This window comes from Vigna umbellata, chromosome 3, assembly GCF_029865625.1.
Source record: "Vigna umbellata cultivar VRB3 chromosome 3, Vumbellata_1.0, whole genome shotgun sequence".
NCBI lineage: Eukaryota > Viridiplantae > Streptophyta > Magnoliopsida > Fabales > Fabaceae > Vigna > Vigna umbellata.
This window is the reverse complement of record NC_142167.1, coordinates 10,757,488-10,776,973: the sequence shown is the minus strand read 5'-3', so window position 1 is coordinate 10,776,973 and position 19,486 is coordinate 10,757,488. Positions and strand designations below refer to the sequence as shown.

Below are 19,486 nucleotides of genomic sequence, written 5' to 3'. Positions count from 1 at the left end.
AAAAACTAATCCCAATTTTTTTATCAATTTCTATAAAAAAAGTAATATGTATTAAGATAATCTAAACCATTTTAATTCTCTTTTAAAGAGATCATAATTATTATTATCCAATAAAAATACTTTTAATTTTTATGGATAACAGAAACCAAAAGCTTGGTCAATCAAAAGATAAAGAAAAAATACTAGTATTATTAATAATTATAGATGTTCAAAACATATATTTGATAATATGTTTAATGTAAAATCATCACCAGCCTCCATAAATATAAAGAGACCGTGTCAATCATAGTGTAGAACAAATATCAAAGTTATTTCCCAATTGGCGTGGTTGGGGAAATTAATAAATTAAAAAACGGTGAGAAAAATATATATATTTTGCTATATATATACCACCTAATTTGAGCCAAACTGAAGAAAAACCCCAACACACTACTTCTACTACTACAGTTTCATTTGAAAATAGCAACAATCGCAGCAGCGATCCTCGTATGTGGTTTAATAAACTTCATAAGGCGTTCTTCTTCTCTGCCACTCCCTCCCGGACCAAAGCCCTGTCCTGTTCTCGGGAATTTCCCACACATGGGCCCAGTGCCTCACCACTCCCTCGCCGCCTTGGCCCGCGTTCACGACCCGTTGCGTCCCGGATTCGTCGACGTCGTCGTGGCGGCGTCCGCGTCGGTAGCCGAACAGTTTTTGAAGATTCATGACTCTAATTTCAGCAGCCGGCCACCGAACGCCGGAGCCAAATACATATCCCATAACTACCAGGACCTGGTGTTCGCTCCCTATGGCCCGCGGTGGCGGTTGCTCCGGAAACTCACCTCCTTCACCTCTTCTCCGGGAAGGCCCTGAATGTATTTGGACACTTGCGTGAGGTGAATTTTCTGTTTCCACTGTATACGTAAACTATACATACGTAAACTATACATACATATATATACATATATATATATATATATATAGATATATACATATGTCACGCCCCATTAATTAATGTGCTTAGTCACCACTGTGCTTTCCATGAATGCACCTTGCCACATGTGCAGTGCCATTAAAATGCACTCACGTTCACTCTGCATGCACACTGACAAGTGTCACTATGGAACATTCCAACTAGGTAGTGGAATCCAAGTGGCAGCGCAGGAGAAAATGTCCGTTTGACTTGGGGAGAAAAATTAATCTTTCTGAAAAACTCTTCCCATTCTCTGCGTGCTCTTTCATCTTCCTCAGAAAAACTAAACCTCCATTTTCTCCTCCATCACTCTAGAACTCTTGATCTTCTCTCTTCTGTAACTCACCCTGCACTGCTTTGTTCACGTTTCAGCACCGTGAGAAGCATCTCTGCATCACGAGCCTTCCATCAAACCGATTGGTTTTGGATTCTGAAACGGGTAAGTTTCACGTCCTCAACCACTCTTCATTTTCCACATGCAAGCCTCGTTTTAATCTGCATGCACCTTCTCTGAACCAGTATTGGTTTCTGTAAATCTAGTTTAAGGAGTTGGGTTGAACGTTAAGTGTAGAAGAGTGTACTGGGATTTGATTTTCTGAAGAACTAAAGCACGTTTCCAATCCAGGTAAGGGAAGCTTATTAGAATTTAATTCGCATGATTTTGTACTGCCTGTGCGTTATGTGATGTTGGAAAATATGAAATTGTGATATTGAATTTTTGAGTTTATGAATATGATTCTGAGATGATATGAGAAAACGATGCATGTATGTACTGGAAATTTTATGCTGGGTGTATGATTGTTCTGTAAAGTTGTATGATTTTGATATTTGATGTTATATGATATTGATCAAAAGCTTGAGAAGTATGGAAAATGCCATAGTATGACTGATTAAATGACTGTAAGATTATACTGGAAAATGAGTTACTGTAAAAGAGGATTTGATATGAAAAGTGCATGAAAATGAACGTTCGTATCGATACGGTCATTGACCGTTCGGTATTATCAGTAAATTCTGGTAGTAGTCGGACCCTTTCATTTGGAAAGGACTCCCTATGAGGACGAACGCCCTCTTAAATAACTTTATGTTTGAGCAATTGGCTATACGTACCCTTCATGAGTGTTGCGTGAGATTGAGAAGCTTGATAATATCCCTCTTGAACACTTAGTCAAATTGTATTACATAAATTTCAAGTATCTTACCTTATATAAATCCAAACTTCTTAGATTTTGAAACAGTGAAAGTCCTCGACTTAAATAACGTACGTCCTGAAGTGGCGCTCGGTCTTAGACCGAACGCTCGTCCTAAAAGTGTAAATAATAAGTAGCGCTCGATCTGATACCGAACACTCGTCCCAACATGTATGTGATAAAGAACGAGCGGTCATATACCGAACGTTCGTTTCATTCCCTCAATTATTAGCGAACGTTGATAGCGTTCGTCCTGGAATTTAAATAGCGTTCGTCCATAAATCTAAACAGCGTTCGTCCATAAGTTCTATTGACGTTCGTCCAAATGTTCTCAGTGACGTTCGTCCAAAATTCCTTTAACTTCTATTTTCGCGTTCGGTCATTGACTGGCGATTTTGTCTATTGAATTAAATCTTATCCAGTTTAATTATCTAAACTGCTTGTGATTTTACTTATCCATTTGATTCGTTCAAGTGTCACTGAACTTGAATTTTTCTAAGTATTATTTGGATCGTACTAGAATCAGTTCATTTAACTGATTCGAATGAGTCTTTATTGGTCTAGCTCTTGACGTTCGTCCTTGTTATGAAGGGGAGTGAACGTTCGTCTTTTAATGCAAGTGAAACAAAGAATGAAAGTGTTAATAAGAGGTTGAATTATTATGTGCGAATACCATGAGAAATGAAATTGTGATTGTTGTATTTGAACGAGCGTTCCAGGGTGGAACGACTCTTGATTGGAAATTGAGATTTGTGAGTATGAACGTGGTAAGCTTAGATGGTAGTTCATCCTGATATTCCGTGAATGCTCGTTCTCAAGTAGAGATGAGTACGTCATGCGTGGGAATGGCAGGAGGTCTAGTCCATAACTGTAACTTGGACAGAAAAGACTAACCTCAGGTGGCTAACTGATGAGTATTCCAGTCACTCACCTGGGTGCACGGACACCTTAGCTACACAGGATTCATACATGTCCGGACGGTCTGTCTAGTATCAGGATTTGGATGGAATTATTGTATGAATTGAATGAGTATGTTTGTGAATTTACTTGCTGTATTTGATAAGTATGAAATGTATGTTTGACTTGAATTAAGTTCAATAAGCTTACCCTTGCATTTCCATTGTGTTGTCTTGTATATGTATATCCGTCTTGTCAATTGCAATGATCATCCGTTGTGGATGTGAGCAGATGGTGGGGCGTCCCTTGAGCAAATGCTGGAAGAAGAAAATTTGGATGAAGCTAACTTAGTAGAAGTTGAAGTGAAGGCTGAGCAGTGAAAGCGTTCGGATTTTAGTTAGTGTAGTTAGCTTAATAGGATCAGAGTGACTGTGAGCGAGCGCTCTTTTGATTATGTGTATAGATTGACGTTCGGGCAGTTTTTGTAAACCGTTCGTCCTCCTTGCTTTGTAAACGCTCGTATATTAATCTATATGAAAGGCCGTTCGGCCATTTTTGAGCACTGCTTACTGTGTTATTAAAACTGTTTTGCAATATTGATTAATGTGAATTATTCTAAGTATATAGTTGATGACTGTATATTTCTGGGATGTTACAACATACATATATATACATACATATATATACATACATACATATATATATATATATATATATATATATATATATATATATATATATATATATATATCATGCATATTTCTATTTTCATGTAAAAAATTATTTTATTTTTCTTCTATGAATATTTGAGTTTATAAATTTTTATGAATTTATTCATTGTGTATATAACAAGGGCTTTAATTCTATATATATGAATTCTGTGTTTTAGTTTAGATTATACCTTTTTATGATGGAAAAAAGTACATGCTAGTTTGAGGAAGTTTTATTTGGATTTGAGTGGTTTAAAATGAAGAGACGTGTATGTAAGTAAAGAAAATTAATTTTGTAAACCTTATGCTATTATTGTTAGTTTCTATTTTACTATTTTTTGAGTTATTATTCTTAACTCTATGTTTTTTTTTTCTTCTAATTTTTTACAGAATTTAATTTAAATTACATATTTTTTTTTCTTTCAAACCAATATCTTTTCGCTTTTGACTTTTTATTTTATATTTTATCTTAGTCATAAAAACTTTTCACATGATTTAAGCAACAAGTTTACTTTTTTTTTTTCAACCCAGATATTAAAAGTGTCGACGATTTTAATGTCAAGGCACAATTTATTTTGTAATTTATTTAAAGTAACAACCAAATCAAAGTGTGGGTTTTAATATAAGGCTAATTTAATTCATAGATATGGAAACTCTCCTTGATCTAGAAAACTCTTTTCAAAGCTTCTCAATTTAATATCACTTATTGCATATGTTTTGTTAACATTCTAAAAAAATAATTTCAAGATAGTCCCTAAAATATGTTAAAAACCCGAATTCATATTTACAGAAGTTGAAAATTATTTTTTTCTACAGACGTACAATTTTACATTTTAGGGCAAGAAGACAGATATCTAACCTACTAGAAAAAGACGTACAACACAATCTATACACTATTTTTTTTAAGCGAAGAAAATCGAAGAAATAATATAGTTTTAATTTATTGTTCTTCGCTATAAAAATATTGATAAAAACATTTAATATTTTATCACTTTGTAATAAATATTTGAAAATAAAGTATTTTTTCAATCTATCTATTAGCATATTTAAAATAAAATAAGTTTGAAGCAAATTCAATGCTCGAAACTATTTTTTACTACAAAAATAATTACAAATAATCATTAACAGTACTTGAAAAATACATGTATTAAAAAATATGTTTTGTAGTGCGAAATTTATTCTATTATTATTCTTTTTTGTAATATATCTATTAGATAATAATACTCGAAAGAAGCTTTTTTTGAACCGACCCGCTACTTTAACCTAATCACGCATTACTGACTATGCCTATTCCCACACCAGGCTCAACTTTCATTCATCACAACAAAACTGTTTTCCTTTTTATGTTTACTTATTTAAGATATATTTTGCTTATCCTTTATTTCATAGAGTAAAAAAAGGGAATTTTCAAGAAATAAAATAAATATCACTATATTTAAAATGTCAATATGTTTTTTTTCTTTACAAGATAAATATTTTCCCTAATTTAGACGAGAGAAAGTGTCAACAAACAAACCAATTTATAAAACCAACAAAAAGAAAAAGAATTGTGCTCCGTACATGTTAGCGTTCTCTTCATATACTAGTAGTTATGCGAGGCGTGTGTCATCATCATGCATGGTGTGCTCGCATCCGCTCCAATGTTTATTTGTCGGAGAATTGAACTTTTGAGACAGAAAAAATGACAAATTACGTTCATTTGACACAATTAAATAATAACATTTTCATTATAATTATATTAGTTTTTATTTTAAAATCATAATATATATTATTATATTATTAGAGTAGTATCGATATATATTTTTTGTTTCTGTGTCAAACTTGCAAAATCCTTTGCCGTTTCATATACTGCTTCCATTCTCTCTCAGTTCACACATATATCAACTCAAACCGATTCATTCCTCCACTTTTATTCTCTCAATTTTCACAATCAACCGATAAGAAGGTACGTCTTCCGTATTCTTAATTGTCAGTCATTAACTGTTAATGATGAATCGTCGTTGTAATGGTGCAGGCGAAGTGTTGAGTCCCGACGAGTTTACGGACAAGACTAATGAGGCTCTCAAGAGTGCTCGCAAGACAGCGGTGAGCAGTGGCCACGCGCAGTACACTCCTCTCCATCACGCGCACTCTCTACTCTCCGACAAGGGGAATCTTCTCTCAAGCGCTATCCAACGCGGCGGGAGAGGAATCGGCGAGCGAGGCGAAGAGAGTGTTTAGCCAAGCGCTGAAGAAGTTGCCCTCGCAATCTCATCCTCCGCACGTGGTTTCGGCCAGCCCGAGCCTCTTCAAAGCCATCAGCAAAGCGCAGTCGCTCCAGAAGACGCGTCGCAACACGCACCTGGACGTCCACCAGCTAATCCTCGGCCTTCTGGAAGATTCTCAGATCTCAGACTTGCTCGGTGTGGCGACACCGAAGGTGAAATCAAAAGTCAAGAAGCTTTGCGGCAAGGAAGGAAGCGCCACGGGTGAGAAAACCTTTCAGGTACTAAATTTTGCTTAAATAGTTTATTGAAAAGTATTTCAAGCATTTAACAAGTTCATATAACTCACATCGTATATATCTCTGTTTTCAGGCTTTGAATACCTATGGAGAAGACCTTGTGGAACAAGCATGGACGTTCAACCCGGTTATTGGAAGGGATAAGGAAATACAAAGGGTTGTGATGATTTTATCTAGAAGTACGAAAAGAAACCCGATTTTGATTGGTGAACCGGGTGTGGGAAAAACTGCTGTGGTTGAAGGGTTGGCTCAAAGGATCGTTAAAGGGAATGTTCCTGGGAATCTTGCTGATGTTAGGCTCATTGCATTGGACATGGGTGCGTTGGTTGCCGGCACGAAGTATAGAGGGGAGTTTGAAGAGCGGTTTATGGCAGTTTTGAAGGAGGTGAAAGAGGTTGAGGAGAAAGTTATTCTGTTTATTGATGAGATTCATTTGGTTATTGGTGCTGGAAAACTTCAGGGTTCCATGGATGCTGCTAATTTGCTTAAGCCTATGCTTGCGCGTGGTAAGTTGAGGTGCATTGGCGCCACTACGCTTGAGGAGCATAGGAAGTATATAGAGAAGGATGCAGCCTTTGAAAGAAGGTTTCAGCAGGTGTACGTGGCAGAACCAAGTGTTGATGATAGTGTGAGTATGCTTCGTGGCTTGAAAGAAAGATTCGAAGGTGACCATGGTGTAAGGATTCTTGATCGTGCTTTGGTTGTTGCGGCTCAATTCTAGTCGCTACATCACTGGTATATGCTGCTCTGTTTTAGTGTATTCTTTAATTGGCAATACAGTATATTAGTTTTGATTGGAATTGTAAGTTTTAGTCCTCGTGAAAAGTTTAGTCTCCATATTGTTTTGGTTCCCATTGAAACAAAGCTTTGGCTTTAGACGTTATATGTTTAAATAAGTTATTTAAATGAATAAGAGGATAGATAAGATTAGAAGACTAAAGCAAGAAAGAGATAAGATTAAGCTGAACTTTAGTCTTCTAGAGGCTGAGAGGCCTTATTATTATGCCAGAGCTGCGGACCTGGAATCTGCAATTCAAGAGCTTGAAGGGAACACTGAGGAAAATGTAATGTTGACAGAAACTGTTGGACCTGAACACATTGCTGAGGTCGTTAGCCGCTCGACTGGCATACCAGTTACCAGACTCGGGCAAACCGATAAAGAAAGGTTAATTGGTCTTGCTGACAGATTGCACGAGAGAGTTGTAGGGCAAGACCAAGGTGTTAATTCTGTAGCAGAGGCTGTGATGAGATCAAGAGCCGGGATCGGGAGACCTCAACAACCAACGGGCTCCTTCCTGTTCTTGGGTCCAACTGGTGTTGGCAAGACCGAGCTTGCAAAGGCCCTCGCTGAGCAACTTTTTGACGATGAAAATCTGTTGGTTAGAATTGACATGTCTGAATTTACAGAGCAGCATTCTGTTTCACGCTTGATTGGTGCACCACCTGGGTAAGTGGATTAACTGTTTTTCCTTTTCAGCCTACTATGATTTTTGGGTATAAAGTACGGATGACTAACCACATTTTAAACTTTCAGGTATACTGGACACGAAGAAGGTGGTCAGCTAACTGAAGCAGTAAGGCGAAGACCTTACAGTGTGGTACTGTTTGATGAAGTAGAAAAGGCACACAGATCTGTGTGTAACACTCTTCTTCAGGTCTTGGATGATGGAAGGTTAACTGATGGCCAAGGCTGCACTGTGAATTTTAAAAACACAGTTATTATCATGACCTCTAACCTTGGGGCAGAGCACCTCCTTCCTGGACTTTCAGGAAAATCTTCAATGCAAGCTCGTGATGAAGTAATGCAAGAGGTATATTTCTTGGCACAATTTTTATTACAAATAACTGGTGACTTCTAAATATATTTTCAACAGGTAAGAAGATATTTTAAGCCAGAACTGTTGAACCGGCTTGATGAAATTGTTATATTTGATCCTCTTTCGCACGAGCAACTAAGGAAGGTTACGAGGTTACACGTGAAGGACATTGCTTCTCGTCTTTCTGAGAGAGGAATTACAATCGCAGTGACTGATGCAGCTCTTGACTATATCCTTAGTGAAAGCTATGATCCGGTTGGTATCATTGATGATATTTTTAACATTGTTTACTGCACAACAGAGGCTGTGAGTTCTTAATAAGGTTTGTGTTATGTTTCAGGTTTATGGTGCCAGACCAATTAAGAGATGGCTTGAGAAAAAGGTTGGAACGGAGCTTGCTAGAATGCTTTTGAAGGAAGAAATTGACGAGAACTCAACCGTTTACATTAATGTTTGGTCCTGCGGGTAGCGAGCTAATCTACCGGGTGGAGAAGAATGAAAGGTTGGTTAATGCTGGTCCGAAGATTACGCTTTTGGTTCCTTGAACAACAACTTCCCGTAGTAATAGAAAGAAATACCAGTTCCTTATCAGACTGAAGCTAGGATTAAAAGCTCTAAACTCTTTTGTGGAACTAACATCTTGTTCCAATGGAACTTTATCAACCAAAGGAGCAATTAATATAAATAAAATGAGTGACTATTGCATAATACAAGAGATTTGCAATTCACAGTGTAAATGAACCTTTGGGTCAAAAAGCATATTGGTAAAAACAAATGTTTTTGTCAAAGAGCTCACTGCAAGCTTGGTTTTTTCTTCAACCCTAATGTCAAGGCACAGTTTATTTTGTAATTTATGTAAAGTAACAACCAAATCAGTATAATTAATTTCTTTCTCAACGCCACATATTAAAAATGTGTGGTTTTTAATATGAAGACTCAATTTAATTCATAGATATGGTAAATCTCTTTAATCTAGAAAACTCTTTTCAAAGCTTCTCAATTTAATATCACTTATTGCATATGTTTTGTTAACATTCTAAAAAAATAGTTTCAAGATAGTCCCTAAAATATGTTAAAAACCCAAATTCATATTTATAGAAGTTGAAAATTACTTTTTTTCTACATAAGTACAATTTTACATTTTAGCGCAAGAAAACATATCCAACCTACTAGAAAACAAGACGTACAACACAATCTATATACTAATTTTTTTAAGAGAAGAAAATCGAAGAAATAATATAGTTTTAATTTATTGTTCTTCGCTATAAAAATATTGATAAAAACATTTAATATTTTATCACTTTGTAATAAATATTTGAAAATAAAATATTCTTTAATATTTTATTTACTTTAATATTATAAATGGATAAGTGACACAAAAATAACTTATTTGTTTGCCTTGTGCTTTGTTTTTGAATTACATTTGGATTGTTTGGTATTTTTTTTATTTTGAATTGTCTTTAAAATTTAACATTATTTTAAAGTGAAATTTATTTAGATTTGAATTAAAAAAATTACTTTTTTTAATTTTTTTTATATTTGAAAAAAAAATTAATCAAGTGAGCGAGTAAGTCAACCTGTTGAATCCACCAACTCGTGGTGGGCTGAGCCGGGTTCGAATTTTTTTAGCTAGCTAATAAATGAGTCGAGTTGGGTTGACTCACTGGGTCGAGCCGGGTTACCCGTTTCGACAACACTAGTCCTAGCCAAATTCGGTCGATTTTCGGCAGACCCACTCAGTCATATTCGATCTATTTTTCGATCAGGACTGAATCGAGCAAGTTTTCATTGTGGGATGTCTAACCGAATTTGTCTGATTTTTTATGGTGTCTGACTTAATCAAATATCGATCAAACCAATTTAATTGAGTTTTGTCTATAATCTTTCTAACCTGACTCGATTAATTTTAAGTTGGGATTCACTCAACTAAATTTCAATTATCTCAAATTCAACCAAATTTAAAGGAAATTTTATCTTGACTTGTTTTGACATTTTCTTCAACTCTTTCAATTTTTGATCTAACTTAATTTTTTATTTTGTTATTTATAGAAAAATCTACAATAAATGAGGTAGATAAATACTACATCTTTTTATTTTTTAATTAAAAAATTGTTACAGTTGGATTCAAAATTAATAAAATTCTTATAAAAAATTATACAATTTAATTAAATAGTAATTTGAAAAGAGGTTAAGTCACAAGCAATTCAATTCAGTTTAATAAAAAAAATAATAATTCTGGGATCAATTCAATTCAAACATTTTGTATTTTTAATTTACTGCAAATTTTTAGTAGTGCAGTTCTCCACTCCTGGTATTTGGGATGAGACCAGCCATTACCACTAAATAAGCATGGAATCGAATCATCGACACCACAAACGCGACTGATCCGGTGCGTTTCACGAGCACAGCACAAGAACAAACAAACGCAGGTTCCCAGTTGAAGCGGTTCAATAGAAAACCATTCGTGCTAGGGTTTCTTCTCTCGTAAGCCATGGGAGGTAAGAAGAAGCGCCACCAGATGACGCAGAACCTCTTCGGCGACCAATCCGAGGAGGAGGAAGAGCTCGACGTCGATTCGTAGCACGAATCGAATCCCCAACTCAATTAACCCTCCGTACGCCCCCAATTTCACACTCGTTTTCCTTGCAACGCGTTTGGATCCCTACCCTAACCATTTTTCCACGTTTTGGCGTATTGTTTTTTCAGGAAGAGGGAGAGGGAATGGGGGAGCAGGAGGGAGAGGACGAGGTGGAGGGCCAGGGGAGGTGGAAATCGAGAGCGACGGAGACGGAGCACATGATCGCGAAAGCGAGGGCGAGAGGGAGCAGGAGGTGGAAGTTGGAGAGAGAGAGGAAAGTGAGGGAAGAGACTCGGATAGTGACGCCAAAGATGACGGTTATTGCCAGCGTGGCGTCACGAGTAAGCGCCGCGATGACGTCGTTGAGAGCGGATCTGAAAGGTCGGAGGAGAATCATTACGATCAGGACGATAAATCTGCCTAACAGGAGTCTACTATGTCTTCTGTCGATAAATCTGTCTTTTGGTTGAGAGAATCTGATTTAGTTTTGATGTGCATGAATGGACATGATTCTTTTGAACTTAGTAGATTGGTAATCTGTTAAGGAAGTTTATAATATTTTAAGGATATGTGAGGGCAAGGATTGACTTCAATAAATTCATTAGTACTAAATAGGAATAAAATGCTCCATGTTCTATTATGTTTACCCTTTAACTTTGTAGAAAACCAGGTGGGTTAGTGTTATGATGATTTGTCATTCATGATCAGGTTGCAGAATGTAATTGTTTGCAAAAAATGTATCATGGATTTTCTATTACTGTAGTATGAAAGCAAGCCCGCTTTGTGAGATGGTCCGATGGCAGCCTTTCTTGACATATCATTGCAAGATGCACAGCATGATCAAGCACATCTTTTCCTTAGACACGGAAAGGTGAATTTCGTTATTCCTTTGAATGTCTTGATGAGTTACCATTTTCCCCTAATTGTCTGTGTTTACATGCTTCAGGGAATCCTTCAATCACAAGGAAGGTTATTGAGGAAAATGAGGTTTATGCCATCTTCCTTGTCTTCAAATTCTCATAGGCTGTTGACTGACCTTGTTGACTCAAGGCATAAGAAGGTTTACAAGGTTAAAAACTGCATTACTGACATTGATCCTGAGAGGGAAAAAGAGGAAAAAGAGAAGGTATAATTAATAATTCAATAATTACATGCTAAGTGTCTCTTGGGTACCATCATCTAATTTCTGTATATCTTTTGTAGGCTGAAAGTCAAAATATTCGGGCTAATGTGCTTCTTAACCGAAAGCGTGAGAAGGTGAGCCGGAAGTATACTCCAGCTGTGGATAGGAGGTGACAACTTTCTCCTGGGTTTTTAGAGGATGCATTGGATGAGGTATAAAAGTCTGTTTTTCTTTTGGTCACGCATCTCCTGCAATTTTCTGTAAGCATGTCTGGGTACATAAAACTATGACAGTTATCATTATTTACTCATTGTTCTTTCCTTCAGGAGGATGAAGCAGATTACTATGATTCTCGTCGCTCTCAGCGCCGGTTTGAGGATGATTTGGAAGTGGAAGCCCGAGCAGAGAAACGAATTATGAAAGCTAAAAAGGTATCGTTTCTCGGTCTATGGAAATTTGTTTGTATATTGATTGTTTTGGCATTTGTCATTGATGAGGGTTTTTTTATTTTTTTGGAGTTTAGTCACAGGGACCTATAGACATCCCTCGCAAGTCTTTTTTTCCACCTGCTAAATCCTCTCGAAATCCAGTGGGGTACCAGGATGATGAGAGAGAGGAGTCTGAGTATGAAACCGAGGAAGAGGAAGATGAGAGGCCTCCTCCACGCAAGAATGAAGAGTATGAGGACGATGAAGAAGAGGAAGATCACTATGAAGAGGCAGAACAAGTTAATGATGCGTTAGATGAGGAGGTACTGCATATTTTATTAAAAATAATACATATTTAAATTTTTGGCTGTAGGTCCGTAGATATTTAGTTTTAGATTGCTTCTTATCAGCCCTCCTTAACTGTTGATAAGAAGGTATATTACATGTGATTAGTTCATGCAGTTTCGTTGTTTTTAAATCTTCCTCGTTTATAATGTTTCCATTTTATGCACTGGTTTGTAATGTGAAGATATTTATATTTTTGTTTATAAGACTGCAGTACGTGTGTCCTCTGTGTGCTTGTACATCTAGTGGGTAGGGTGAAAGTTCATAAGATGATGAAGCATTGTTTGTCAGATATTATATCCTTATGGACTTCTCTCTTATTGTCAGTTGTCAACTGTGGATGAAATCCCACGAAATTTTCAAAACACCCAACATGTTTCAACAACGTTTTGATTATCCTTATTCCCCTATTTTTTGTTTTCTCTTAGTGTTCCTTAATTGTTGTATTCTTATTTTATGTCTCATGAAATAAGGATATTCGATTGCTATGCCGTGGTTTTAAAACTAGTTGGATGTTTTGTTGCAGGAACCAAAGCAAAAGAGTAAGGAGTTTAGAGGCAGTGCCAAGAGGAAGGGATTTGAATCAGATGAGGAGTCTCCTCCAAGGAAAACAACTCCCATCGACGGATGGCAGTTGTGTATGATAGTGATGAGGAATAATGAACTTCCTTATGCCAGATTTTCACGGTTAGTATTCTTAGTCTCTAGAATTTAATTACAATACTACGGATCATCTATGCAGTGCCCTTCCAGCGGAAGGGTGTGCGTAAGACTGCAGCTTAGAGGCTGAGATGACTCAATATTTTTCCTTAAATAGCTATAAATTTAATATTTCATCTTGTATACATAAAGCAGAGCCTGATATATTGATATAGTACTTGAATCTCTTGATAATGGTTTTAAAAAAGATCAGTGTATATAAGTCTGTTCTCTGTATTTTCCGTTTGCAAACCTTTTGCCCTAGGGCAGGTAATGGAAACGGGGCGCCCCTTCCCTTCTCACTTTCTCATAGAACGGTGAAATTAATTTGCGACTTTATATTTTCTTTTGATAAAAGGTGTGAAAGTTTGAGAGAGAAAATCTAATCGTAAAAATATTATTACTGTGTGTGTTGAAGTTTCTATTACACAAAAATGTCCTATATAAGGAACAATGGACCAACGCTCCACTGCCACCTCCCGTGCACGTGTCAGCTTCTCATTACGTCTCCACTCCAACGCATCAACCACATCTTCAAACCGCGTCTCTCATTTCTTCCCTCGTGCATCCATAACGCATCCAGCCACATCTCAGAGCATCTCATTCTCGCTCTCGAGAATTCCTCGTCTCCAACCACAGATCCGCACTCCATACGCGTCTTCGAAGGTATTCTCTCGTCGTTCATCTCACTACTTCTTCTTCTTCTATGGTTTCCCACTCACTTCCTTCGATTTCCACCGATCGTTCTTCATTTCTCACCATTTGAACCACTTTCCATCGTTCAATCTTCAACTTCAACCGATTAATCGGTTCCATTTCACTTTTCCACTGCTTAATCGGTTCGATTCGCGTTTTCATCTGGTCCCTAGGTTTTCCACCGATTAAATCCTAGATCTTAGGGTTCTTTATGTCCGCCCTCAGTTTTTCCCTTCAACCTCGCGTTTCCTCTCCATTCCGCTGCGTCGTCACTCGTCGGAGAAGCTTCGAGGATCCAGATCGCACTTCGGCTGCCTCCGTCGGTCCGAACTCCTCCGGTGCTTCCATCATTTGGTATTCAGAGCTCAGGTTCGAGCACACTTCAGAGGTAAGTTGTCTCGCGTTCTCTGTCTTCAATTTTTTTTTCTTTTTCCTGTTGTTTTCTCTTGATTCTGAGTTGAGTTGTTTCGATTTGGTCTTGTCTGATTCATAATTTTTTTGTCATTTGATTCTGAGTCGCATTTCTATTTTGCGTTTATTTTTGTTCATTTTTCCGCATTGTTCATCGCTTTTCCTTCGCTGTCTTGCTTTGATTCAGGCTCTTAGTCTTTTCTTGATCTGTTTGTTGTTCTGCGGTTAGGTTTCAATATTGTGTTGAGTCGTTCTGAGCCTTGAGTCAGTGTTTGATCATTTTAATTCGGTGCAAGTCTTTGTTTGAGTTTTAATTTCTAAATCCATTTCTGTTTTGTCTATGTGATGTTGCTTTGTTTTAATTGTCAATTAAATCTGAGTTTAACTGTGATTCAATTGAGTTTTTGCTTTGAGTAAGATCTGTCCATCATCATAAGCAGTGACATTTAATTGAATGAGCTTGATGCAGACTTCAACAGCAGTTTTAATGTCATTTCATTTATCTGACGCTGTGTTGAGTTTTTGATGCTGACCATTACATGTAATTGTATTGCACTTTTGAAATTCTGTGAGCTGAAAGTTGAATATGCTTGTGGATAGTAAATGCACACCAGTTAAGCTATGAAATGTTGAATTGAGCTTGGGTGCAAGATGCTTACAGCAGCATCAGTCTCTCTTTTGGCCAGCTACACCGAACTAGTTTTTCTTTGAAGTCTGTGTTAATGTTTTGAGTATGTGTCTGTTCTGCTTGGTATTAGTTCATTACTAAGCTTCTAGTTTAATCATATTCTACAGTTATTTGCGTTTTGAATTTGGTGTTGTTATAAAAAAATCAAAGTTTCTGTAGTTTTCTGTGTTGAATCAATTGTTCATGACTCATATCTTGTGAAGTTAAATTGGAATAGAGTCAAATTATATGTTGTGAATTGTAGCAAGAAAGTGAAAGTATAAAACCATGAGTTCTTGTGATTTGAAAAAGAAAAAGCAATTAGAAAAGAAGTATTGATTGAACCACATAAAGAGCCAAAGTGGCAAGTGCAATTCACAACACAGTTTCACTCTTAATGTTTCTCTCCTTTTTTCTGGTTGATCATATGGATTGGAGTGAACATTTTATAGCAATTGGCAAAGCATTTTCTATTTCAGTTGTAAATCTGTTTGGTCATTTATGATTCAACTTGCTGTGCTTTTCTTGTGTTTTTTAATCTGTTTCTAGTTCTATTCCTTAGGTTCTATTTGTTGTGCTTACTTTGATCAAAAGCTTTGTTTCTTGCTTGTCATTGTTGAATGTTCTGGTTTTGTCTCAGTGCAAGTGTAAACTCCAATCTGCTGTTCATAGATGAGCTTTTGTTGCTTTCATAATCTGATCTAGAGTTGATCTTGAGTCAGTTTCTCTGCTGTGCTGTCAGTTTCATTATCTGGTGCTTACATTGTTGGTGGCTGTTCTGTTCTGGTTTCTGATTTCTGACCTTAGCCTAGCCATTCTTGGTTGAGAAGCTTTTACACTTTGGTTTCTGGAGTTTGAAAGCAGGTTTGTGTGCTTGGTAGCATCTTAGGTGGTGGTGGTCTGAAAGACTTTCTAGCTTTGTACTGCCAAGGGAGAATCTTCCTTCCAAACCTTTCCATTTTATTAGTGCTTTAAGCTTCCAGAGAGATCTGATTTTTTGTGAGCTTTGTGTGGCTGCATCTAAAAGCCAAATGTTCTTGTTGAGAGTGTGTTGTAACTTTAAGTGCTGCAATAAGTTTTGAACTTGAATTGTGTGCTAATTGTTTACTTGTACAGCAAAGTAAGTCTGGTTAAGCTGGAATATAACTATTTGATCACGAGAGAAATCTGCTTCTGCCAGTATCTTAATTCCTGCCTTCTTATGTTTGTAAAATTCTGATTCAATTACTTTTGTACTTCTGCGTATGACTCCATTTCATTTTCTCTTATAAATACTACCATTGGTTTTAAAGAAATTTTGATCAGTCCATTGGTTTTAAAGAAATCAAAAGAAAACTGGATGATACTAGAAGAACTTAATTTCATGAATTTGATAAGATTGAGGATGATTTGTATAAACAAGCTAGGGCAGATATTCCATTCTTTATTGAGGATATTGGTGCATTAACATACCTAGCTTGGGAAAGGGAAGTTAATGACATGCATCCATCGAAGAAGTAAATTTGAAACCTATTTCTATTCTAGAGATAGTGAATCATATGTTCTTAGTCTCTACACTTCTAGTTTCCATAAACATGCTAGAGAGTGGTGGGATGAAAGATAATATCATGTTAGGATAGGAAGAAAGTCCCTTATTTGTAATTGGAATGAATTAAAGTCTTGCATGAGAAGAAAGTTTGTCTCTTTCAATCCAAAGAAACCTAGAACTAACTAGAGATAGTATTGAAAATAGAAAAATATTTCTTGAGAGATTAAATGGTTATGGTTTCTTTCATAGAGAAATAGAATTTGGGGCAAAACTTCAAGAGTTAAGGGATAAGAAAAGTGAAAGAGATACTAAACGAAGAGAACAAGAAAGAAAAGAGGAAGAAGAGAAGAAGAGCGAAGAAGAGAGACGAGAAAGAAGAGAAGTGGAAAAGAGAAGAGAAGAAGAAACGAAGGAAGAGGAAAGTAGAGAAAAAGAATAATTGCTACTGATAGCAAATTCCACTCTAAAAATCATAAAACATATAAGGGAAGGTTCTAATTCTTTACATTTTCCCCTTGGACTTCTACACATGCTTCAAATGTCAAAACAAACTCTAAGAAGTCCTTATTCTAAAGTTTTTATCTTAGAAATTTTTTATCTTGGATTGATATTAAGTGCACATATATTTCATGTGTGTTGCAGATTTATTAGATCTTAAGGAATAAAGGAATAAGGCCACTGCAAGATGGCTTTGCTCCAGCTGTGGAGCATCTTCATAAGGCAACTGTGAAGATTTGAGGACAAATCTTTTCTTAAGAGGGAGGAAATGATGCCATACTGTCTCATGAAATTATCTCATTGTTCTCTTGTATTTTGTTACATTTTATTGTATATGCATTTCATTTCTCTTGGAGTACGGGTCATTATAAATATCCGTCTCCATCATTGTATCACTCACTTTTGATGAATTATGATTTCTGTAAAGAAAATCCAAACACAATTGTCACTTGAAAGTCAAGCTAGAGAGTCTAAAGTGAACTACCTTTAGTCACCTTCCAAGCACATTCATCATTTTCTCATTTCTCCAACATTCCATTGTGCTTTCTCTCTTATACTCCACGTTGACGCTCCATTGCCACAACTTCCCATTAAGTAAAGCTATCCTCTCGGAAAGAATTCAACCATAGCTTAACATTGCCTCCCAATGAACAAGCAAACAAACTAAGCTTTATAGCTTCATCTGGCACACCATTGATCTTTACAGTGTTGCAAATCTTGTTGAATGTAGTTAGATGCGCATATGGACTTTCATGAAACAGTCCATTAAATTGGTTGCTCTTTACCAATTGTATCAACGTCGGTTTCACCTCCATGTTTGTAGCATTTACCTCGGCCTTACAATTTTGATAAAGTGATGAGGGCCAACAACAGTGGTGTAATCCGTCAGACTGCGTCTGCCATTATTTTCTCCAGCCATCACTTTAGTACTCTGGTCAGATCTTTGTGGTGAGGGTTGTAAAAGTGTCTCCGGAGAAGGAAATAATTCTCTAGATGTTCGAATTCTCCTACGTCTACTCTCGTCCAATCCTTCAAGAAGATGTTCCTATGTTTTCTTGCTTCTAGTCCGAATTATGCCCTACATACACAATAAAACAAAACCCTAAAAAACACTTTTAAACAAAACAAAAATAAAAAAATCAAGTCAAAATTAATCAATATTCACATGAATAGAATAGTTAAACCATGAGTCCCCGGCAACGGCGCCAAAAACTTGTTAACACCTCGGTAAGTGTATCGAATCGTATCAAGTAATAATAATTGGTAAGACTAAGTATCGTTTTCCTAGATACTCACATCCTAGACATTCATATGATTTCTTGATTAATTAGGACTTGTAAACAAAATCATTGTGTTTATATTACGGAAAATAAATATGAATGCAAGTATTGATCAATTGGATTGAAAGATGCAAAGGTGATTGATATAAAATATGGAATGATTATGTTGTTGGGGTTTTCGACTTATCCTATCCACAATCATGTATTTATGAATTCGTCTCCTTTATTAAAGTTAATGTCACTTTCTAATTTACCTTAAACCTGATGTTTCGGTGAAGAAAGCCTACTCCTAATTACTAGTTCACAATGTCTTGTATCTCTAGCAATTAATCATGCATTACATTCACACAGAAGCTTAAATACAACCAACCCTTCTATCCCTATGTCTAGGTAATATTGCTTTTGGGAGAATTTTCCCAGTTCTAGATTTTCTCACATGTGTCCATAGTGAGAAAATCAATGATCATGCAATTAAATGAGTTAAACAAAGCATGCATAGGGTGTAGAGGAAAAACTCTAACAATTAATGAATTAAAGCATTTATAATACGAATAAATTTAATACATGATGAGAGTTTCAAAAGATTATATCGTTTCCTCAAAAATAATGGAGTTTTAGTTCACCATAGACATGGTGAAACTATATGAAAATAATGAAAAGAATGAAAGATAAAACCTTAAAAGTTGAAGATCAGAGCTTTCGCATCCAAAATCCGCCTCCAAGGAGTGAAAGGAGTGTATTTTTGCCTCTTTCTATCCAAAGATATTAACACTAAGTCGTTTAAAACCTTAAATAGAGTGCAAAAAAAGTCCAAGTCCACGAGACTGGCGCTCAGCGTCCCACTTATGGCGCTCAGCGGTAGCTGTGACACTCAAATGACGCTCAGCGGTGGCGCCCAAGCGTGAAACAATGCTTTCAAAACCAAGTTGGGGCTCAGTGGTGGCGCTCAGGCGTGAAACAGTGGTTGCACTTCCAGATTGGCGCTCAACGGTGGCGTCCAGGCGTGAAATAGTGCTTTCACCTCCAGATTGGTGCTCAGCGCCCCAAACTAACGCTCAGCGCTATCTACGATTCTTCTATGTGCCACTTTTCAAACCTTTCTTGACTCCAGCTCCTTGCTACTTCAACTTCTTCATCCAATTTATCTTAATTCCTGTCAAAACA

General features: G+C 36.6%; 1 long non-coding RNA gene and 2 pseudogenes across 2 annotated transcripts; all 3 read left to right on the top strand.

Annotated features, from left to right (window-relative positions):
- The first annotated feature begins 428 nt into the window (after positions 1–428).
- Positions 429–1,561, top strand: LOC148201641 (uncharacterized). Its single transcript, XR_015784701.1, has 3 exons — positions 429–875; positions 1,325–1,391; positions 1,493–1,561. It is a non-coding gene; the product is annotated as an uncharacterized LOC148201641 (long non-coding RNA).
- A 4,177-nt stretch (positions 1,562–5,738) lies between these two features.
- On the top strand, positions 5,739–8,614 carry LOC148201640 (chaperone protein ClpB1-like; annotated as a pseudogene).
- Positions 8,615–11,083: 2,469 nt separating this feature from the next.
- LOC148201639 (protein LEO1 homolog) lies at positions 11,084–17,502 on the top strand (annotated as a pseudogene). Its single transcript, XR_015784961.1, has 8 exons — positions 11,084–11,179; positions 11,411–11,518; positions 11,594–11,773; positions 11,851–11,982; positions 12,097–12,201; positions 12,294–12,521; positions 13,070–13,230; positions 17,187–17,502. The product of XR_015784961.1 is annotated as a protein LEO1 homolog (transcript).
- The last annotated feature ends 1,984 nt before the right edge of the window (positions 17,503–19,486 follow it).